Source organism: Varanus komodoensis, unplaced genomic scaffold (assembly GCF_004798865.1).
Source record: "Varanus komodoensis strain SLA01 unplaced genomic scaffold, ASM479886v1 scaffold30, whole genome shotgun sequence".
Taxonomy (NCBI): Eukaryota; Metazoa; Chordata; class Lepidosauria; order Squamata; family Varanidae; genus Varanus; species Varanus komodoensis.
In genome coordinates, this window is record NW_025335762.1 from 11,062,774 (window position 1) to 11,069,269 (window position 6,496).

The window sequence follows — 6,496 nt, forward strand, 5'->3', positions numbered from 1 at the left end:
GGCACTTGGGCTGGAGAAGGCCTTGCGCCCATCCTGCCGGAGCGATCCTGTGGGCAGCGGTTTTGCCACTGTGTATATGGATTGCTGGACGAGATGGACGTGGGGTCTGATCCAGCATGGCCTTTCTTATGTTCTTTCCCATACCCCTCCCACCCCCACACGCCCCTTACTGCGAGACTGTGACTAAAGAAGCCTCAGCACATGCAAATGAATGGCCACATATATCTCTGTGTCAGAGTTCAGACTGCAAATTCTTCGGGGCAGGGACCCATCCTCTTGTACTCTGAAGGACTATATCCATTAATGGTGCTATATAAATAGAAGTAATAGTAAAAACAGAAATAGGGATTGGCGGATGGTGGTAGGCTGCCACTTATCCAGGTCACAACTATTATTTTATTCTTTATTTATATTCCTCTTGGGGACTTGGTTTCTCCTGCCTAGACTTGCTGAGGAAAGCATGCAAGGCCCAACAATGCCCCCTCCCCGTAATAATAAGCAGTTAATGCATCATCATTCTTCAAGATCGGCTGATAGCTGGCAAGAACAAAGCCATCGAGCCTTTGTGGAATGGCAAAAAATTTTGCTTGACTTTGAACTCCCACAATGAACCCTCCCCACCTCACCCCACCCCAGCATTGAAATTGCTTTCATTAAACACAATGAGAACACTGGGAGAAGGCTCTCCAGTTTGATTTCCGGCCCTCCTGCCTCATTTTCTCAGCCCTACATCACGGGAATTTTAAAAACATCCCCCCCCCCACACACACACACCCCTCTGACTATGGAAAAAGATTTATTAAACGAAAAAGTCTGAAGAATGAAGCCTTCTGGCATTATACAATGGTACTTTTTTTCCATCTTCCTGTTGGGCATCAAAAGCACTCCCCTGAATGCAAGCTGCTTTGACAGTAACAATGCAATTTGCTATTTTTGTCCAACTCACTTTCTTTCTATACAATTCCTGTTAATTAAAGCATTCTTTGCAGAGTATTAAACCCGCTCTCTGATCACCTTGTGCTGATTGTGATTACATGTTTGCACACCTCAGCAGCGTGGGAGTAGAAACAAAATGGAGGCAAGTAGGTGCCAAAGGTTCTTTACCTGGGCACCTCACACCTTCATCCAAAGACCTTTTGCAAGTCCTCAAGATGTGGGAAGAGAAAATGCATGTGTTTCCCAGTATTCACATAGTTTATAAAGCCAGATAATGTTCTATCTTCCGCCAGTTTTCCTTCTCCTACTGGTGGAGTGCCCATGTTACAACTCAGATATTATCTATCCTTCTTGGATTCAGACATCTGTCTTATATCAATTGGGCCAATCAAAATGCCAGGAAAGAACAAGCAAGATTGTGAGTTCCTTGTCAAAAACATGGTAAGCAAAGACAGTGAGGAGAGTGAGCTTGGTGAAAGAAGCCACAGAGTAAGAAGAAGCTATAGAGTAAATAGAAGCTATAGAGTAAGCATTTAGTTGTGGACCTGGTTCCCGCACCACAGCAGTCAGTGACGGGTGGCTTCATGGCTTGGTGGCTCAGACTGCTTTCTGCAGGGTTGACTTATTTTGGGGGCAACAAGCCACCCTGACAAGTGATAGCTTATTACGAGATCCAGAAAGGACAGTCGTGGCATCCGAACCCTAGCGAGCGACTGCATTGTTACTTGTGGGAAACTGCAACAGTGCATTTGGCGACAGCCACCCTGTGTGGTTCTGCCCCTCCTGCCACCAGTGACAGCCACTTTGGAGCCACCGTCACTGGTTCACTGCCCTTTTCTTCCGTCCCAGAAAATTTAAGATATGCTGGTGGTGATGATGTTGCTGTTAGACAAGAATGCTCTAAAAACTCTTGTGCTGTGTGGTTTTTCTGGTCAATATCCTTGTATATTTCAGCTATCAAAGGGAACGGTGCAGTGAAACAAGTCACATACATGGAAACTGACAAAGCAAGACTATGTATAACTAATTTGCACAGTTGCTGGGACCAATTGCTACAAAGCACTCAAAATTGGGCAACTAGAGGGGAATTCTGGGAACTAGATGAACTGTTCTGTGACGGCAGGTGCATTAATTTCCCCTCCATTCACTTTCCAGCCATTAAATTTGCCTGCAATTCCTAGTTGAAAAAATTGCTTAAGTATTCCTGACATTTTTTTTTAAAGCCCCATTGGTTGTCCGGCTGTTCACAGCTCCTTTGCAGAGAGCTTATTTGCAGAGAGCTAAAACATACACGGCACCAGACTGGGCAGAACTGCATCCTGGACAGCTGTAAGAGCGCAGTGGGAAAAGACCAATGCTAGTAATAAATGATAGGCACATTTGTGCAATTTTCTGGAGCAAAAAAAAAAAAAAGAAGAAAAAGAAAAAAAGAAAAGAAAAAATGACCCAGTTGTGCATCTTTGAGGTTACAGGGCTATTTATTGAAGCAGAAAATGAAAAGTAGTAGCAACGGGAGCAGGAAGGAGGAGATGAGATGGGCCTCTTGTAAAAAGGCTGGGATACTCTCTGGGGGACCAAGGGAGAAGGACCAGAAGAGCAAACCATAAGGTGCCCAGTTGTCTGTTGGGTACCCTGCCAGATGTTCTGTGAACACCCACATGGTGTATTTGCAGGGTGGCTTGGCATGCTATGAAAACCTGTCCGCAGCCTTCAGGTGGAATGTGGGTGGGAGACAGCAGACAGTGGGCCTCTCCCAGGTGTCCTGAGGGCTTCCAGTTGTGTCTAGCCTAGGACTGACCACAGACTCAGGGATGAAGGAAAAAAGCAGGAAGGTGTCTGCACGTGTGCGCTTCATTCTGTTGCAAAATCACAGCAGTTTGAAATAAATTGAACTGCTGCGCTTCCCCTTTCATCCTGTGTGCGTGTGCTTGTTTCTTAGCCTGTGTTTAGGAGCAGAATCCTTCCAAGCAGCATCTAAGGTATAAAGCCAGGCATAACGGCCTGATTCCAGAGATGCAGGGCCACCACCGAACAGGCTCCCCCTTGCATGCACCAGCCTAACTGCTCCTGGGGACAAGCGAGTGAAAAGAACCTCTGCGATGACCTAAAGGAACGCAAACTGGTAGGAAGACGTGGCCCTTCAAGGAACTTGGGCCAAAGCCATTTCAGTAAATCAACAGTATGACAAATAGAATCATATTGAATAAAATTCTATTCAAATGGAATATTAATATAGTTTCACACAACCCTCAAAAAACTGGTACGAAACAAGCAGCACAAGACCAATGTAAAACCACACAAAGGCATCATAAAATCAGAATAAAACTAGCCTAAAAAGGGACCTAGCATGGAGAAAGCATAAAGGACAAGATCCAAAAACACACTAATAATATGTAGCTAAAAAGCCTGGGAATTTTTCTTAAGTCTTCACTTTTCCCATAGGCAAGAGCGGATCAAGGCAGTTCACCCATCCTTCGATTGGGTACACTAGTTTTGGCCCATGCTGAGAAAGTGAAGGATAAACATGGATAAACTTTGCTAGGACTGTTTCTGCTACACGGACAACTGCATTGGTGCTGCAGTGGCTGCTGAGTTGCTCACAGGAAAGAGAGGTGTGCTGCGCTTCAGAATATTATGAATTCAATGCTGAAGATAAATCTCATGAAAAGGTTCTATGTGCAAAAGCATGGAGGAGTAGCTGTGAAATGCCATTTTAAGAAACAAACGCGTACACGTTGTGTTAATACTGTATTTATTCTGCTTTGTTAGAGCTGGCACCATCACCTTCTATTTTCTGTCACCATCGTGTTTCCATTTAGATGCAACATCAGCTGTTGTTATTTCAAGCAAAAATTCTGAGATTTTTATTTATTTATATTATTTTATATTGTTTTGCTTGGTGGGTATTTCATGATCCCGTCACCTGATCCTGAACACAAGGCAGTATGAAATGATCCATACGCAAGCACCCTAGCCTAATGCTGCTGTGGGTGGTCCGCAAACTTCTGGGCAACTTAGGACATGCTGAGTGCGTATTATGCAGGGCAGGTTCTTGGGTTTGGAGGGCCCCTCCTTCCATGGGTCTACCTCCTCCTGGCCATTGGCAGCAGCCGGCCTGCGCCTCACCTTCTTTCTCGGCACTGCTGCCTCCTGCTTGGCCGAGAGGCAGTGAGCAAGCCGGCAGGGGCCTCTGGCGTTCCATCTTCTCACCACCGCTCTTGTCTGAGCCAGAGCAAGAGGCAGGAGGACAGACAGGTTACAGGGGTGATGAGGAAGAGCCACTCCTGGGCAAGTCATGCCAGTGGGCCCCTGGTGGGCTGTGAGCCCTTGGCACATGCCCACACATGCCTGCCCCTGACACCAGCCTTGATGAGATGAAGAAGACCTCAAAGAAAATGACTGAAAACGCACACACCTCATCTAATAGCCATCAGTGTTAGGGCAAATCCTTGTATCACTTAGCTGGAACATATCAGTGGGAAATGTGGGGTTGGGCAGGAGAACTTACATAGAAACAGAGTGAGTCAGAAGGGTCTTCCTGGGGCATCTAGTCTGACCCCTGGCTCTAGCCGGCTCTGCTCATGACATGCCTACCATGTGCATGTCTAGCCTGTCCTTGAACACCGTCATGAATGGGGCTTCAACCACCTCCTGTGGAAGAAGCCAATTCCATACCCTTGGGGTCCTAACTGTCAGGAAGTACTTCCTGGCATCCAAAGTGAACTCAGCTTTGGTTCCCTCAGCTTGGCTCTGTTGGAGTGCGACCTGCCTTCCTCTGCAGGGGAAAACAGGTCTCTACCCACCTCCATGTGACACCCCCGCATGTACCTGTATGCCGCCAACAGATCCCCTTGGATCCTCTTCTTCTACAGGCTGAAAAGACCCAGTTCCCTCAGTCCCACCTCATACAGCTTTCCCTGCAATCCGACCACCATCCCTGTGGCCCTACGCTGCGCTGACTCTAGCCCGGCTATATCCTTCCTGTAATGCGGGGCCCAGAACTGAACACAATACTCCAGTTGCAGACGCACCAGAGTCGTATAGAGTGGCAGTAATACCTCTCTCGATCATCTTAAAAGGACTCTACATTTCACTGCAGCTTGCCCAGCCAAGTGCTCTCTAGATATGTTCATCTAAAAACCTCATCCCTGTGATTAGCATTCCAGGGCACCTGGACAGCACCAGGCTAAGGAAAGACATTTCAGTGGATGTTGGTGATGGGATGTTGGGAAACCCTGGAACTGGAGACTTAACATTGGGCAATCAGAGGCATGCCGTTTAGGAGCAGGTCTTCAAGCTGAGAATAGGAAGGAGGGCTGTGCATCCGATAGGAAATTCACTGCCTGTGTAAACTTGGAAAAGGTCAAAATAATCTTTCATTATCCACAAAGTAAAGCTTCATTCCTGAAGTTGCTGTAACATTAGCATTTACCAGGAACTGGGTACCTCTAGGCATTTCTTAAGAAGTTCAGGCAAACCCACCCGGTAGGGGCAATAAATTTTTCCCTACTAATGGATGTTTGGCAGCTTTAGATGAAATGAATTTCACAGACCTGGAAGGAGCCTGCCTCAACTCCACTGCATTAAGACAGAGTCCAGGGCATGGTCAGAAGACACATAAAGCAGCAACTGTGGTGAAGCTAAGTGGGTTTGGTCAGCACATAGAGGGACGCCATCCAGAAAACACATAGGCATTGCTTTGGGCTCCATCAAGGAACTGTAGGGTGGAAATGAGAACAGCGTGTGTGTGTGAGAGAGAGTGCTCCAGCTCAAGCAGGGGATGTGTGAGTGCAAGACCCATGCTCCAGTTTGCTTTCAACAAGCAAAGCAACACCATGCTATGGTGGAATGCATTGCATTTCAATCTGTTTATAGGTATTACTTCAAACTTGCATCTGTACAGAGGGGGCTGGCTCCAGACTCAGTCATGCCTAGACTATGGTGGCAGGGCAAATTCGTCATGATTGATTGTTGCTACGCATTTACCTGTTTCCTGTTAACAAGAGCAGTGACAAGAGTGAGCAGAAGGAACAGTATTCCTTAAGGCAGGTGTGGGCTGATGGAAGATCTCCAGATGTTTGGACTTCAACTCCCAGAAGCTCCTAGTAGCAGGGCCAGTGGTCAGGAATGCCAGGAACTAGTCTAAAGCACCGGGAGATTTACTTCTTGTCCAGCCCTGTCTGCGTGCTTTGTCTTCTTCCTGAGGGAGAGAGTAAATAGGCGATGACGATACCAGCGAGGAAAAGGTTGGCCCACTCACAGAAGACATCTTCTCCTGGAGCTACCGCTGCTGGAGCTGTCCAGCACTGGCTCGCTCTTTCTCAGAGAGGAGGCGTCTCTTGAAGTGAAAACTCTGCATGGGGAATGGCTCTTGTCTCTACTGCACAGGCGTAAAAACAAGGCAAGGCTACAGCTCACCTTACCAAACACAAAGGGATATAGGTCCGAGCAAACATGCAGCAGCTTTGGTACCACCGTGCAGTGGGCAAGCTGCTGTTGTGAAACGTGTGGCGCAGTTACACTTACGTTCCTGATAAATCTTGAGCTAAAAAGGGCTGGA